The sequence below is a fragment of the Microtus oregoni genome, unplaced genomic scaffold, assembly GCF_018167655.1.
Source record: "Microtus oregoni isolate MIOR12 unplaced genomic scaffold, Mior012 000050F_ref0000143, whole genome shotgun sequence".
Classification (NCBI taxonomy): domain Eukaryota; kingdom Metazoa; phylum Chordata; class Mammalia; order Rodentia; family Cricetidae; genus Microtus; species Microtus oregoni.
The window spans coordinates 14,955,937-14,972,612 of record NW_024543256.1 but is presented as its reverse complement, the minus strand read 5'-3'; the positions used below and the strand labels follow the sequence as shown (position 1 = coordinate 14,972,612).

At 40.4% G+C, this 16,676-nt stretch overlaps 1 protein-coding gene across 2 annotated transcripts in view; it reads right to left on the bottom strand.

Annotated features, from left to right (window-relative positions):
* The window catches only part of LOC121437123 (cysteine protease ATG4A-like), a 54,777-nt gene that overhangs the window by 24,760 nt on the left and 13,341 nt on the right, over positions 1-16,676 (bottom strand). Inside the window, exon 1 of one of the 2 annotated variants that reach the window (XM_041636961.1) lies at positions 1,019-1,146. The exons of the other annotated variant lie outside the window; for it this stretch is intronic. The gene's annotated coding sequence lies outside the window, so the exon portion shown is untranslated. Of the gene's footprint in view, positions 1-1,018; positions 1,147-16,676 lie in introns of those variants that run through there. 2 annotated transcript variants of the gene reach the window in all.

Below are 16,676 nucleotides of genomic sequence, written 5' to 3'. Positions count from 1 at the left end.
CTTGAAACATTATAGAATTCTCAGCTTTCAGGAATGTAAGTAGCCTTTCTCCGTTGGTTTGTTTTCATTACTAAGATTACAGTCTCTGTAGTGTTTCAAACCTAAAGAACTTAGCCACGAGACGGCTATCTCATTCCCCAGAGAGCATTCTGCCAGAGAACCTGTGCCCTCTTAACCTCTCTGCCTCTGGCCTCAGGCCCTGGCCCCCACACAGGAAATACCAGGCTAAAAATGATCATTCAGGTCAAGCCCTTCCCAGGGGCTGGTGGGTGACAGAGGCAGGGTAAATCACATGGTGTACCTCTCTGCCTCACCCTTAGCCCGTTACAGGCAGGAACAACCAGGTGGAGATGAACAGCCAGTGTTCTTCCACAGAAAGAGAGAGACTTTTTTTTAAGGACCTTGAGAGGAGCATGGGGAAATGAGAGCTTCTTGGACACCCAGGCAAGAGTGAGGACAGGGGACACTGTATCAATGCACAGCGTGGATGCATGGAAGCCTTGGATCTGTTTTTAGTATGGCCCAAAGGAAAGGATTGCCAACTCTGCCACAATGAGTCACCGGCCAGCTATCTGGTCACTTTGGTGCAGCCCTTTTAGAGTCCACGGCAACTGCCCTGCTTCATTTAGGATGGCTCCGAATAAAATGGGAGCCAAAGAATTTTACTCTGGCTCTTCACCCATTCTCAAGCTGTGCTAGGCCTGCAAGAAGGTCATTATAGCTTCTATTTGTATCCTTTCTCCTCTCAGAAGACAGACTCCCAGAATGCAGCATGTCTGCCGCAGTAAATCCTGAGCCAAGGCTGCGCATATAGAACAAACAGAAGATGAGTTTAGCAGAAAAGGCAGAAGGGGCCCAGAGTTTCTATCTCTAAGTGCACATGGGAAAGGAAAAATAGGACCAACACCAGGAGTACTCAGACAGAGGAAAAAGCCACCTGAGAAGTGCTTGAGGTAGTGACAAATAATCTCATTTCTGACACAGTTGCCTCGGACTACCAGCAAACCCTTTAACTCACCTCACTCCACCAACTCCACTTGGCTAGCCCTTCATGTTTAACACGATACCAAGCTTATCCTGCTCTTTCAGGCTGTTTCCAGGTGAGGATACAAACATGCCATTTGGTTGACCAAAATTAACTGCTAGTAGGTCTAAGGGAAAATAAACTCCACCTTGTTGGAATAATTTTTGTACTGACGTCTCTACTGGATTAGCTTAATGATTAAACCAGGATTTCCTTTAAGTCCAGGGCGCAAAGTGCCTCCGATCCTTGACCAAGGGGAAGCTATACATATGTTAGGGTATGTCTTCACCTCCAACCCAGTCAGGAGATCTCTCTGTCTTCTATTTTCTGCTTGTGTAAAGCTCAAGAATGAGAAAAATGTGTCCTGAAAATGCATACAGCCTTGGGAATGTAACAGCCCTGAGTATACATGTGTTTTCTAGATTCTCAGGACTATCTTAAGCTTTTAGAAATCCCCAAGGTATCTTAGCCCTCTGTTTTTCCTTGGAAGCTTTCTGGTTAGTTAGCTGAAAAGGTTATCTACTGCTTCCAGCAACTGAAAAATTAATTGTGTCTAATGGTTTAAAAAACAACACTCTGGGTAAAAGGCTTTCTGCAACGCAGAGATGAGGTCAAGTAAATAAGACTTCTAAGTGGGGCCTTCCAAGGAAGGACTAGACAGAGGACATGAGGATAGTTCTTTAGCGAGGCAGCTGGCGTTTCTGGGACTAAACTGTTGATTTTCAAGGATATTCTAGCTACAAAGTACAAGGCCAAAGACGGGGCCAGACAAGAACTACCACAAAGTTCCTCTTCCCAATATGTTGTTGGTTTTCTTGGTTGCATGGACCCTGAATTGGTGCAAGTCTTTCGTTTCCAGAATTCTGAACACATTGACTGACATCTGCTGCCTTGTTTTCGGAGTTTTTGTTGATATTGTTGTTGTTCCATTGTCATTAAGGAGAGAATTTTCAAAAGCCCTTGTTCTGCCATTTTTGCTGATGTCATACTTTTCCCAGGGAATGGCTATATTTTTGCAGGGTTGTTTTGGAAAATCACAAGTAAATGAAAAAAGAAGATTGCCTTGAAAAACAAGATGTCTTTTACTACAGTTTAACAAAGACCCTTACAAAAGAAGGCTCCAAGATACTGTGAACCTTGTGCTAAAGAAAGAAATACCACAAGCTCTCGAAAAAGGCTACAGAGTCTCAGGGCCAGGAGGGATTTGTGATAGAGGTTAACTCCTTGCAGGTTCCTTTTTCTAACTGCAAGCAGGGACTGTTGGCTCCAATCAGCCTCCTCAGCAATGCATGCATATTTAACATACTGCTAGGTCACATCTTCAAAATCAAAGCATTCACAGGAGAAAACACATACACACAGCTCATTCTATAAACTCTACAGGGTGCCTTCTATGTGCTGGGCATGAAGAAAAGCTAATCAGTGAGATACAGCAATAGTCTTTCGAAGGTTTTTTGAATCTACAAGGGAAGATGGTTCTGGAATCAGCTAATAGCAGGATGTAGAGCATATAAAGTATGGTAGAAGGTAAGAAAAAGAAAGGACACAAGGCCAACTAGGGTGTGGATGGACCATCTCAAGTTTAAGAGCACATATGTAGTACTTACAAACTGGGAAGCTGGGGCTATATGAACACACAGGCATATTAAAAGTATACCAGAAATAAAAGACCCAAAACTTATCAAACTCACCAGACAGGCAACAGGTGCAAGACCTGCATCTAGACCCTGAAGGACACCTAGTACTGCTATGACAACAGCCTCTAGTGATGCAGACCACTGATCACCTGGGATGTTTGTCAAGGTACTAGCAGGTACTTGTGACTGTCCCCTGGGCTTCAGCTCAGCTTGGTCCCTACAGCTACTCACATTGCTGTCCATAACTCTGTTAATCCATCTATTAGACCTTGTCTCTATGGTTCAACTTAGTCCAGCCTGAAACCCCTGCAGCTCAACCCTGCAGCCCTACAAGTCAACTTTAGCAGCTTGCCAACTGGGTACCTGATCTTACCACTGAAGGGATGTTCTTTGCATGTGCACTGGATCTCTACCTGTCTCCAGTGAGAACTTTTTGAAGCCCTTGAACTCTGCTCCAGCCTTTTCAATACTTCTGTAGCTATCCTATAACCTTCATACATAAAAATAGAATTACCACTTGTTGTGTAATGTATGCTCTGAGATTTAATATTAGTAATTAATATTATAATAAAACCAGGGCTACTTGGCAAACTGTAGCCAGCAAGCTACCAGTATAACTTACGAATTTGTTGTTGTTCAATAAATTCTGATTTTGTTGAAAGACATAAACATGTCCATCTGTTTCTCATATAGCACACTCACAACAATGACAATAAGATAGAAGCTGTAGTGGGGAAGGGAGGAACTTCCTGGTTGAGGAAGCACTGAGTGGACTTGGCAAGCAACTCGGTGTAGGGTGGGGCAGGTGAAATCGAGAGACTAAAAAATAACTTGTAGCTTTCAAGTGTGAGTGATGAGATGTTGACAGAAAATACAGGAGTGGGTGGGTGGGTGATAAGAGTGGAGAAACCACAACAGTTTAGACTCGTAGGCATGGTGCCAAATTTCAAAAGGGAAGGAGAAGCCCACCTACAAAGGAATTTTGAAAAGAAGCACAGTAGATGGCAGGTTAATTAAAAAGGCCTAGAAGTCAGAAGAAAAATCTAGAACACCAAAATTCTGGCACATGGCAGAATGTGCCTTCATTTCCTTCTGCCTGGGTTTATTTATTGCTCTGGTCTCCCCTAGTCTCTGCTGACTTCGGCAAAGGTCCTGCCCCTCTTCATTTATTTCCTTCCTTGTGTCTGACTCTTCCGGGTCTAACAATCAAGAAGTTAGAAAATTTTAAACTGAACAAAGATGAGTGTAGCTCTGGCCATAGCACCATGTATGTTTGCTGAGAAGAGGGCAGCACACTGGATACATGGATGCAGAACAATATGTAGTGGCCATATAATGTAAGACCTGAGGCCCCTCTTCCACAATAGAGGTGAGAAGACCTTGATTCTTCACGCTTTCTCCATCCACTCAGTCGCTGCCACATGCAGTGGGTTAAAAGTATCCCACCTCCATGCTCCATTATACCAGTAACACTGGACAAGTCAAACCAAGCTAGCACAGTTGTAATCCTCAAAAACCGAGCTCATGATTCATGCAGAAAAATGAAACGGACACTGTCCAGTCAAATGGCATGTTAACTGGTTTTCTGATCCTCATCTATGATTCTCTGGGATTTTCCATACCTGCCATGGTAAAGAGAAGGAAGTTCTGTTGGAAATGGTCCTAGGCTAGAAACTCCAAAATGTAAGCTGAACCCTCATGCTGCCATTTCACTTAACCTGTGACCTTGGAGGATCCACTGCACTTCTTTGGACCTCAGACTCTACTTTAAAATGTATGATGTATTTTTCAAACCCTCAGGTCATACTTCATCAAGGGTTATGAAATCTACATAGTGTGATGTAGTCAGTGCTTTCGGTGGACATGGCCACACCTTGACAAGGATTGATTAGACATGCATATCCATGACCTCAAATAAAACTTTGATCTTACTTTAGGCCCTCAAAGACAGACTTGTGTGTTTGGTGAATGTCTTTTTCCCTCTTCCCAGTGTGGCCACATTGAATCAATCTCCTTTTCCTGCTTTCCACTTGAAAAATAAATAAATAAAATTGAGAGTTGGAGAGATGGCTCAGTGGGTAAAAGCAATAAAGTTTGAGTCCCTAACACTATAACAACAAAAATAAAGCAAGGCATGGTCTTGCTTGCTGTAATCTCAGTTTTGGGCTATGGTAGTTGGGGGAGGCAGTTGTGGAAAGATAGGCAGATCCCAGGAGCTCACTGGCTGGCCAATCTAGGCAAAAGATTAAAGTTCAAGTTAAACTACAGACTCTGTTCCAAGAGAATAAGGCAGGCAGCAATAGAACAAGACATCAAACATCCTCCATATCTCTATACGCACATGTACAGACAAGCATATAACACACAAGCCCCACACACAAACAAGAAGTGAAATTAAATATCACAGAGGGAATTGGCTGATTCTGCTTACATTTATATAAACTAGATTACAATCTAAAATGTATTTTTCATAGTGTGATGATCAAGGTTAGAAAGGTTAGAAAAAACTGGAAAGCCACTTGTCCAATACAGTAGCTACACATGCTTTTTAAAATTAAATCAAGATGTTTTGAATGTAGCTCAGTGAAAGGTAAGGTGTGGGGCCCCAAGTTTAAGCTTCAGCACCAACTTAAAAATCAGGTCTTCGCTTCTGCATTGCTGGTGAGTGTGTAAGCTGGTATAGCCCCTTTGGATGTCAGTGTGGTGATTCCTCAGAAAATTAGGAAACAACTTTCCTCAAGACCCAGCAATACCACTTTTGGGTATATATCCAAAGGATGCTCAATCGTGCCACAAGAACATGTGCTCAACTATGTTCATAGCAGCTTTGTTTGTCATAGTCAGAACCTGGAAACAACCTAGATGCCCCTCGACTGAAAAATGGATAAGGAAAATGTGGTACATTTATACATGGGAGTACTACACAGAAGAAAAAAAAATAACGAGACCTTGAATTTTGCAGGAAAATGGATGGAGCTAGGAAACATCATTTTGAGTGAGGTAACCCAGACACAGAAAGGCAAGTATCATATGTGCTCACTCATAAGTGGTTTTTAAACATAAAGCAAAGAAAACCAGCCCACAAATCACAATTCCAAAGAACTTAGACAACAATGAAGACACTAAGAGAAACTTACATAGATCTAATCTACATGGTAAGTAGAAAGTAAAAAAAAAAAAGACAAGATCTCCTGAGTAAGTTGGGAGCATGGGGACCTTGGGGGAGGGTTGAAGGGGGAGGGGAGAGGCAGGGAGGGAACAGAGAAAAATGTAGAGCTCAATAAAAATCAATAAAAAATCAATTCTTCATAGCACTAAGCTACATTTCAGTCACTCAAAACGCACAATGGATAACTACTGTGCAGGGCAGCATGGGCATGAAATGTTTTCATCATCTCAGTGAGTTGTCATAACCATTTATATTCTAAGGGTTGCTATAGAATCACAGAAGTGGGGGTAGAGTGAGCTGACAGTGGGAATACGCCAAGCCCTGGAAAAAGATGAGTTCATGAGTCTCTCTTAAGAAAGTCTGAATGTGGGCTGGAGAGTTGGCTTAGCGGTTAAGAGCATAGCCTGTTCTTCCAAAGGTCCTGAGTTCAATTCCCAGCAACCACATGGTGGCTCATAGCCATCTGCAATGAGGTCTGGTGCCCTCTTCTGGCCTGCAGGCATACAAGCAGACACAATATTGTATACATAATAAATAAATATTTTTTAAAAAAAGAAAGTCTGAATGTGAATTTTGAAGTAAATGAACTAAGTTGTGTTCTGAACTTGGTACTGTGAGGAATACAGAAAAAAAACAGAAAAGAGTCTCATAAATATTTACTAAGTGTTAAGTGAACCAGCTAAGGATATTAAAATGATTTAATGTGAGCCTTATGTAAAAGAAAGAGATAAGGATAAAAGGCAGTTCACAAGGCAAGTATTGACAATCACTAGGTATTGTCAAAATCCAACGAAATGGCAATCAATAGGTATTGGAGGATGCAAATTGAACTGGTGTCTAAATTTTTGCTTGAATTTAGCAGCAATGAGAGAAGAAAATACTCCAGATGAGTAGAACACTGTGTGTGTGTGTGTGTGTGTGTGTGTGTGTGTGTGTGTGTGTGCGTGCGCGCGCTCGTATTGGAAAGGGGTAGGTCCTGGGAAATATTGAAATGTGAGGTAAGAGAGGTAAGATGGGATCACATTATAGAGTGTAAAGCTAGCCAGTGCAGCCCAACTCTCGGTAAAGCCATTCATGGTTTTTAGAGTACTTGTATGTAATCCTGGACTCAGACCCCTTCAGAAAGACAGAACATGAACCACTATTTCCATCTTAGAGAGGAAAAGAAAAAGTCTTAGGAGAGGTGGTAGAATTGTCAAGGGCCATATGTCTAGTGAACAGTATAACCAGGACTCAAAACTAGTTAATCTTATTGTTCATCCGGCATTCTTACTGCTCTGTACTATTCTGGTGCAAACTGTATCCAGAAACCAATGAAAATGTAATAATTGAGGCCTACAGCATTCAAGGCCTGGCTTTACACGGCTAGAAACCAGATGCCATAAAACAGACTGGAATGCAGTACTCACTGCGTATAGAGGAAGTAGATAGAATGAGCTTAGAAGAATAGAGTTATATTTAACTGGAATATCCTAAAGTTACCTTAAAAGTAATAACTACCAGCAGTACAATTCATATACTGTATCTAGAATTTTCCAGACAGCAATGTTTTGGAAATGGTTCCTAAGCAAACAACATTTGATGTATTTCTTCTGCATTTTTAAGGCATTTCTGCCTTGGTAGTGTTTTTTCCCTTGGCAATTTCAATGTCTGCTTCTTAGAATGTATTGGTCACTTGTATCTGTTACTTCACATAAGTTTTCACTGAAAACAGATATGATGTGAAAAGAGCTATAGGCCAAGAGGTTTTCTATACTATTCGACATAGAAATTATCTATTCCTGTTTCCTTCAAAGATCCTAAGGCATGTCATTCATAAATTAGTCATAAGGGAATTTCTGTTAATGTCACTAGACTTAAAAAAAACTGCCCCAGATTTCTAAGGCTATTGCACCTGACAGGGGGTGGGGGGGAACCAAATGCAAACTCATCAGCTTGGTATTGAAGGGCTTCCCCAGCAGGGCGGCTTCACACAGCTCCCGTCGTGTTCTACTGCCCATTTCAACCTCACGGTATCTACTCTCTTAGGCCACAAATAAGCTGCGAGATACATGAAAGATTTTTATCTTTGCTTATTCCTGTCTTACCTGCCCTTAATTCTTTATCTCAAATGCCACTTTCTAGTTTTTCCCATTAATTTTCTCAACAACAAAACATTAGGGGATGTTCTCTCTTTTAAATCCACAGTACTTTATTTACATCTCTATTATAGCACCAAGCCCTTTGTACTTTAGATTACTGTTATTTGTGGACATCTCCTGTCTCTGTATCAAAATGAACTCTGTAAAGTCTCAGGGCATGTAGTGATTATCTGTTCCCTGTAGCTCTGGTCATAAAGCTGTGCCAGAACCATCCCTAAGGTTAATAAAATGTTTACCAAACATATGAACACACCAAAGGTCTAAAAGACCAGATATAGAATTACATGCCTGCACACGCCTGTAATTCTAGCATTTAAGAGACTGGATCAGAAGGAACAGGAATTCAAGGTCAGTCTTTGCTACATTACCAAATTTGAGATTATCTTGGACTACATGAGACCATATCTCTGAAATAATTAAGCTAGCTGATATATTCTTCTAAACATGAATGCCAATCTTTAATTAGTACCGACCAAGTGACCAGTTAGTGACCAGGCCATGGAAATAGAGCATACTTTCTGGTACGAGAAATAAAAAGTTAATTTTTATGCAGTATCATAAGCAACTATACTAGGGACAAAAGCAGCACAGATGTAGTTTGCCTAAGCCAGTTTGGGGTCCAAAGGAGGCTTTGGAAAGGAAGGTAACTAACAGAAAAGAGAATTCAACAAACTAGGTAGGGAAAAGATGCTGCAGGATAAAGAAGTATGAACCAGGGCCAGAGGAAAATTGCTCAGTTGGTAAAGTGCTTGCTGCAAGAGCATGAGAACCTGAGTTCAAATGCGCAGCATCCACATAAAAGCTGGGTGCAGTGATGTGTTCGTGTAAAGCCAGTGCTGGAAGTGGAGACAGCTAGATCTCTGGAATTCACTGGCAAGTCATCTTAGCCAATCAGTGAGGTTCAAGTTCAGTGGTAAACCCAACCTCAAAAAATAAGATGGAGATTTATTGAGGAAGACACCCAAAGCCAACCTCTAAACTCCATATGCATGCATATACATGTGTACACCTACCACATGCATTCACTCACCTGAACACCACCATACAAACATGGATACATATCACACACACACACACACACACACACACACACACCAAACACTGAGGACAGAGAGAAAGAGGTAGAGATAGAGAGGGGGAGAAGGAGAAGGAGGGGGAGAGGGAAAAGAGAGACGGAAAAACCATATTACTGACATCACATGTGGACTGCCAAGGGTTGAGGCTAGGGAAACATTCAGCACCAGAAGATGCTGACCTTGGCAGCCTTAATAAGGATTCTGGAATTGACTCAGGATTCATGGAGCCTCTGAGGATCTCTAATACCTCTGTAACTACATACAGAAAAATTTAAATTTATAGGCGTAGTATATCAAGTCATTGTCCATTAAAATATCCCCATGTCATTTTTTAACCATTCAGTACTGATTAAATGCTTTAAAAAAAAACAAAGACAGTGGGGTGGAAAGGACAAACTTTAAAATAAGATGGTACTGTGAAAATAGTTAAGGGTGGTCTCCTTCTGGTCCCTCTGGTAGCATGCTAAGTGTCAGACCACCTCGGGAGAACTGGAGTCTTTTCCAGGAACTCTATTCCTCATTTTGAGCACTTTCCCAGTTTTACCCTCATTTACAACCCCCTCCACATCCTCCCAGACCTCAGGAATTTTCCCCATACCCTTTCCATATCACACTTCATTAGGAAATGTTGCCAGTAGACATATGATGCTAAAAAAAAATCTTTACCTTTGAAATAATGTAAAATTAAGTTGCCAAAGTCAAGTTTGGCGATTGCATAAAATCGCAAGTGTACCTTCACTTTCAAAACTAAAGATGCATTCCAAGTTGACCCCAAGGAAAAATTCTTTAAACTGGTTTCCTGTTATTTTATTATCATTTGAATCATATTACCCAAGAAAAGACAATAAATTTGTCACTATCCAAAAAAGATAGACCTTGTAAGTAAATGGCTCCTCGTCCCTAATGTGCACAGTATGTACCAGACACCAGGAAAATAAATCCCTTCCCATAAGCATGAAGAGTCTGCTTACTGGCCAAAGTAAAATGTTCTCAAATGTCTGCCAGGCAGAGAACCTAAAATTTCAAGAAAACATGGCAAATTTTCATCTTTAACTGTTTCTTCAGAAAGTGTCTCCTTATAAGATGTCCAGACAAAAGTTCCTTCATTAAGACATTTCTCAAAGAATTATTAATTAAATATACCAGAACAATTCTACATTTAGCAGTTAGTTCTAAGAAACCAGTGTGTTGTGAACCAATAATATGGTTTAAGATGCCTAAATCAGCTGTAATTTATAATATCATAAACCTAGAAATAAATCAAAATCAATCAACAAAAGATGAAGTTTAAAATATGGCCTACCATACACAAGAATATTGCACAGAAAAAAAACTGGATACGACAGATAATGTATTAAGCAAAAGAAGCCATATATAAAAGAATAATCACAGTGGGATTCTATTTAAATAAAGCTTAAATCAAGCAAAACGAATATATGATTATAGAAAACAAAATAGTTATTACCTCAGGAGAAAGTATTCACTACGAAGAGAAAACAAAACTCTCTAAGGGGCAGCAAACGACTATACTTGATTTTGGTGACATTTACAAACATAAAATTTTTTTGAACTATACATTTAAAATTTGTGTGCTTAGTGTGCTACATAGGATTATCACAAATTCAAGCATAAACTGGGTTACATCATAATTTCAAGGATACCCTGGTTTACAAGCAAGTTCCAGGCGAGCCTTGGTTAGATAGAGAGATTGTTTAAAAAAAAAAAACTCTACTGCGGAATTTGAAGTGTGGTATAGAAACCTAGTGGAGTGGAAACTTCCTAAACTATATGAAGGCGATCCTAAAGAAGTCTTCAAATAATTGGGGAGATGAAGTCCCAGCTGACCATCTCTTGTCACCAAACGAAGCTTCTAGTACTGGGACTGGGTTACATTCAATTAGGTTGTTGGCCAGGGGGTCCCATGGAACCCCCCCAAACACCCAGGCTCTTACCAAGACAATAGTTTGCTTTCCACAAACTGACAGCAAGCTGCTATTTCTGAAGACAGCGTTAATACAACTCATTGACAAGGACAGGTCAAGACGGTGATTACATAGTGACTACATTTCACCCCATCTTCTAGTATCTTTGGAATGGGAAGATATTATTCAGGCTATCAAAAGAGAAACGTAAACCCCAACCCTGCCACAAAACCTTTGATCTACAATCTTTCCTGCCTACAAAATATGCTAGGACAATGGTGGCACAAAACTCATGGGAGTAATCAAGCAACATTTGATTTTACTTTAGGCACACTCTATGAGATGAAACCCATACCCAAAACTGCTTAGGTTACCAAGAATCAGAGACCAGATACCCCAGAAACCTAGGGTCAAAACAAATACTACTTGTGTTTTAATAAAATGACTCCCAATGGCATTCCGCTACACTCATACATAGATCAGTGCCTTGTTCAGCCATCATCAGAGAAGTTTCCTCTTGCATCACATAGTAACAAATACGGGGAACCACAATCACACATGAGAGAGAGACAGAGAGAGAGAGAGAGAGAGAGAGAGAGAGAGAGAGAGAGAAAGGCAAAGAGACAGACAGACAGACCTTGGAACACTCAGCTCTAAGTGGGATGTCTCCATAAAATCTCTCCCCTTAGAGCTCAAGAAATTGAAGTATGATTAAGCAAAGCAGATAGCCATTGACTCTTACCTCGACCTCAGTCCAAAATGGCGATCCTGCCTCCAGCAATCTCAGAAAGAGACTGTGTCTGTGAGCTCTCTCCTCCCGTTTTATAATCCTCTCTAGGGCTGGGATTAAGGTTTGCACCACTGGGATTAAAGACATGCACAGCTCGGTTTCTATGGCAAACTAGTGTGGCTACTGGGATTAAAGGTGTGTGTTACCACTGTCTGGGTTGTAAGACTGACCAGTGGGGCTGTTTTATTCTCTGATCTCCAGGCAAGCTTTATTTATTAAAATACAAATGAAGTATCACTACAGGAAACCCCCATGGAAGAGGAGGTGGGGATGGAGGACACCAAGAAAACAAGGCCCTCTGAATCAACTGAGCACAGCTCTTATGAACTCAGAGTCTGAAGCAGCAAGCACAGGGCCTGCATGAGTCTGCACCAGGTTTTCTGAATATATAGTTAGCTCTCAGTTTAATGTTTTCACGGGACTCCTGAGTGTGTAAATGAGTGGATCTCTGGTTATTGTACCTTCCCTTGGGACTCTTCTGTGGGGTTGCCATGTCTAACTTCAATATGTTATCTTTTGCTTCATCGTATTATTTTTCACTTTGTCATGTATGGCTGTTATCTCTTGGAAGCCCGCTCTCTTCAAATGAGAGACAGAAAGGGAGTGGATCCAGATGGGAGGGAGGAAAAGGTGGGGAGGAACTGGGAGGAGTAGAAGGATGGGGAACTGTAATCAGGATGTATTATATGGGAAAAGTTTCTTTTTTCTTTCTTTCTTTCTTTCTTTCTTTTTTTTTCAAGACGGGGTTTCTCTGTAGCTTTGGAACCTGTCCTAGAACTCGTTCTGTAGACCAGGCTGGCCTCGAACTCACAGAGATCTTCCTGCCTCCCGATCACTGGGATTAAAGATGTGTGTCACCACCACCCAGCTCCATTTTCAATAAAAGGGAAAAATAAATTAAACTATACATTCACATAAAAATTGTACTTTACTCTTTTCAGCTATAACTTTATAAGAAAATGCTAAATTTCTACATTAGATTTACTTCCAGGACTTACTAGTGATAGACATCAAAATTATATTAACAATATCATTTGCCAATATCAAAAATGAACATATAATAAATTTATTATATCCTCCTGTATACATATATATCAAATCTAAATGCAAGCAGTTAGGGACTTCAGATATTTATAAATATAATTGTGAGATTTTTCCATTTATATCATTCTAAATTCTACCAGCATTCGTAGATTTATTTTGACTGTGAATCATGGCTTTATTAAATATTATAGCATCAGTTGGTTATTATCAGGATAATATATTGAATTCCTTCTTTAATAAAAAGCTAGTGGGAATGGTTAGGATATGGTTCAGTCAGTCAAGCACTTGGCCTTGGAGAAAGAAGACCCGAGCTTGATTCCTCAAACCCAAGTAATAAAGCACCACATATGGTAGCTATATTTGTAATCGCAATGTTGTGAAGGTAGAGAAAGGAAGATCCCTAGGGATTGGTCATCCCCTCTTGCCTAGTTGGTGGGTACCTAATCATGACAGAGCCTGCCTCACAGGAGGAAGATAGTGTTTTTGAAGATGTCCGTTATGGTTGTCCTTCAGTATTACACACAAATATGCACACTCACACACACATACACACACGTGCATAAAAAGTATGTGTGGCAGGCCATTAGGCTAAGGGGGCTCCAGTGTCTTTGATTCCTACTTCAGCAAACCAGATTCCAATGGTGTAAATAGGAAAATGAAATTTAATTTTAACCAATCAGTAAGGGAATTTACTAATTACAAACTATCAACTAATCTCTGGGGGCTTTCCATTTCAATCAATCAAGCATTTACTTTGTCTTACATCCTTTCATGCCCCTCTGTGAAGCTTACCCCTCCGGTGGCTTGGAGCTACCCAATTTATAAATCAATATACATTGAAACGAAGGCTTTGGAATTTTAAAGCACTCAACTGTGTATTTTAAACAAATTTGCTCCCTAAATCTTACTGAAGAAATAATAAATAGTAGACTGACTGGACTGTTACCCAGGATCCAAAGGGTGACATTCTATTTCTGGTCCACCTGTTAGAGTCATGTCATCTCAGGTCACTCTTACAGGTTCTGAGATTCCCTCCCCTCATGCAGAAAATGCTGATAATACTCTCCCTCCTGGCTCTGCAGCGAATATCTAATGAGAAAGCTAACAGGAGAGTGCTTTATCGTATACTGGTAAAGGAATGATAATATGCCTCAAACTAAAGACTTGTACCTGGTGTGGCCAATGAAAACTGAGCTTCAGTTTCAAAGCTTGTTACATATGCCTTGCATTTCAGTTGAGTCAGGACCAGCAGCACTAAAATTTAACATATCTGAGATGGTGAAACAATTACATTATGTATAAAGGGAAACTCAATTAATAACTTCCTTGCCTTTTCCAGTTATGAGTTTTAGATGTCTCTTTAGTCATGCAACAACCACTATATTAATTTCCCACGTGAACTCTGAACTGCTTCTGCACCATCCATGCGCTATCCGCAGTACTGTAGGCCCCTTGGAGTCTGAATTTCACACTAACTGCCCCTGAAGGCCACTCTCATTTCTGCCATTTGCCATCTACCATGAAATTTAAAAATATGCCTCACTCTGTATGGCTTGCCAACGCCCCAAGTGCTTCTCTTCAGTGCCCCAAATGGAAGGTGCCTTTTGTTATATCACATTTTAGAGTTTCTTTCTTTGATGAGAGGAAGTGAGGCAGGCTAGAATTACCTCAGAATGCTTCCTGTCACCATTTGCTCTGTTCAGCAACCCTAGCAGACAACCCCTAATTGGATAGTCCTGCAGAATTAGGAGCTTGAAATAAAAAAAAAATGTGTGTGTGTGTGTGGGGGGGGGTAATCTGGTTCCAGGAGCGCCAAGGGCTCGTGTTCCCGGTGATGCAGTTCTCAGTCCCATAATGAAGGTCTCCAAATAAGCGCAAGCTTGCAGATAGCCAAACAAAATACCCAGAGACAGTGAATCCAGACCATCCCATGATCCTTGAAAAGAATCCCCTTCAGACATTAAGTCCAATGAAGAAGCTTACTGTTGACCCTCAGTAGGTAGGAGGTGGGGCCAATTTTGCAAATGTAGGTTGAAAGCAGCAAAAGGGACAAGAGTCAAAATTATCAAAACTAAATATGGGTATAGGGAAATGACTCAGTTGGTTAAGTGCCTAACTTACACCATGAATATCTGAATTTCAATCCTCAGCACCCATGCTAAAATCAAGCATAGCTACCTATGTCTATAACCTCAGCCTTTGGGAGGAGTAGATAGGGATTTCTGAATCTCATTTGCCAGCCAGGCTACTCAAACCTGTGAGCTTCAAGTTCAGTTAGGAACCTTGTCTGAAAAAATAAAGGTGGAGAGCCATTGAGGAGAGATATCCAATATTGACTTCAGGCCTACACACACATACACATGCATACACCCAACACCACACACACACAAACACACATACACACATGCAAACACACACACACACACACACACACACAGAGAGAGAGAGAGAGAGAGAGAGAGAGAGAGAGAGAGAGAGAGACCTAACAAGAACATTGAAACAATTTAGTACAAAAAGCAAACATGGGAAAAATTTGCCTTAGAATATCATGGTTCTATGGGATAATATAAAAATTTAGTCATAATAATACACTTACTCAAAAAATGACTAAATTGTAGTCCATATACTATAATTTTAAGATTGTAGGGGGTCACCAAAACATGAAAAACTGTATTAAAGGGTCACAGCAGTAGGAAGGTTGAGAACTACTGATCATGACCCATGACTATAACCCCAGCACTTGAAAGGCTGAGATGGAGCTGCCATGAGTTCTAGGTCAGCCTGGGCTATAGAGTGAGAATCTTATCTCATAAAAATGCAAAGCAAAGAAATCAAGTTGAGAGAGTAGGTTTTTTTTTAAATAAAGAGAATTCTATGAGGTGGTTAAAACGTTAGAGCCTCATAATTCTCAGATTGGAGGTGTGTGCATGAGTGTGTGTGTGTGTCTCTGTGTGTGTGTGTGTGTGTGTGTGACAAAAATAAAAAGACCATTTTTCTTCCCTTAGATATCTAAAAGTCTAAGCAGTCAGATTAGTTGAATCAAAATAGAATGTGTTTGGTAGGGACTAGGAATGGAGGTCAGAGTGATTTTATCTATTCTTAACTTTTCACTGGGAGAGAGGCTATAACTAACACAACATCCATGCTTTCTTTAAGCAATCACTTACATATTCTGGTTCCAATAAAACATGGAGTAGATTTGTCTTTCCCTGTTCCTCTTACTTAAATACAGCTAAAACCACAAGGTATCATAAATAAATATATTCATCTCTCCTAAATCTCTGAAAGGTAAAACGGACAAGGTATTCTGGTTGCTAGGGGCCTTAGGACCTAAGTGATAACATGGAAGTGAGCCCTCTGGGTTTTTAGTAACATATGCTGAACCTTGTGACAGAATAGTCATATAATGCAGCAGTGTAGACACACATACACAATAAATGTCCCTCAAAAGTAAGCTATTTCTAGCCAAAAGAACATAAAAGTAACAAACTATAAAAAAAACTTTTATTAGGCAATAATTAGCCAGTCAAATACAATAGAAATTTAATCCTAATTCTTATCACAAAACGGGATGGCTGGATTTCCACCTTCATCTGGATTTAGTTACACACCAACTTCCCCATCTCCCTGAAGCAGTTTTAAAAAGACAGAATTGAGATCCAGCACTTTCAACCATGCCAGGCATCAATGACTCCCCCACTACACAATGGTAGTAGAGACCTTTCTCTTAAAGTCAGGGTAGTGTTAGTGGAGGCCTATTGAGGGCCTTAAATTTCACCCCTGCCTAGTAATAATGGCATCCCTATCCCTACACTGAGGATAAATGGCTCATGAAGGGAGAACTTGACTCCCATCTCTACCCAGCAATATAAA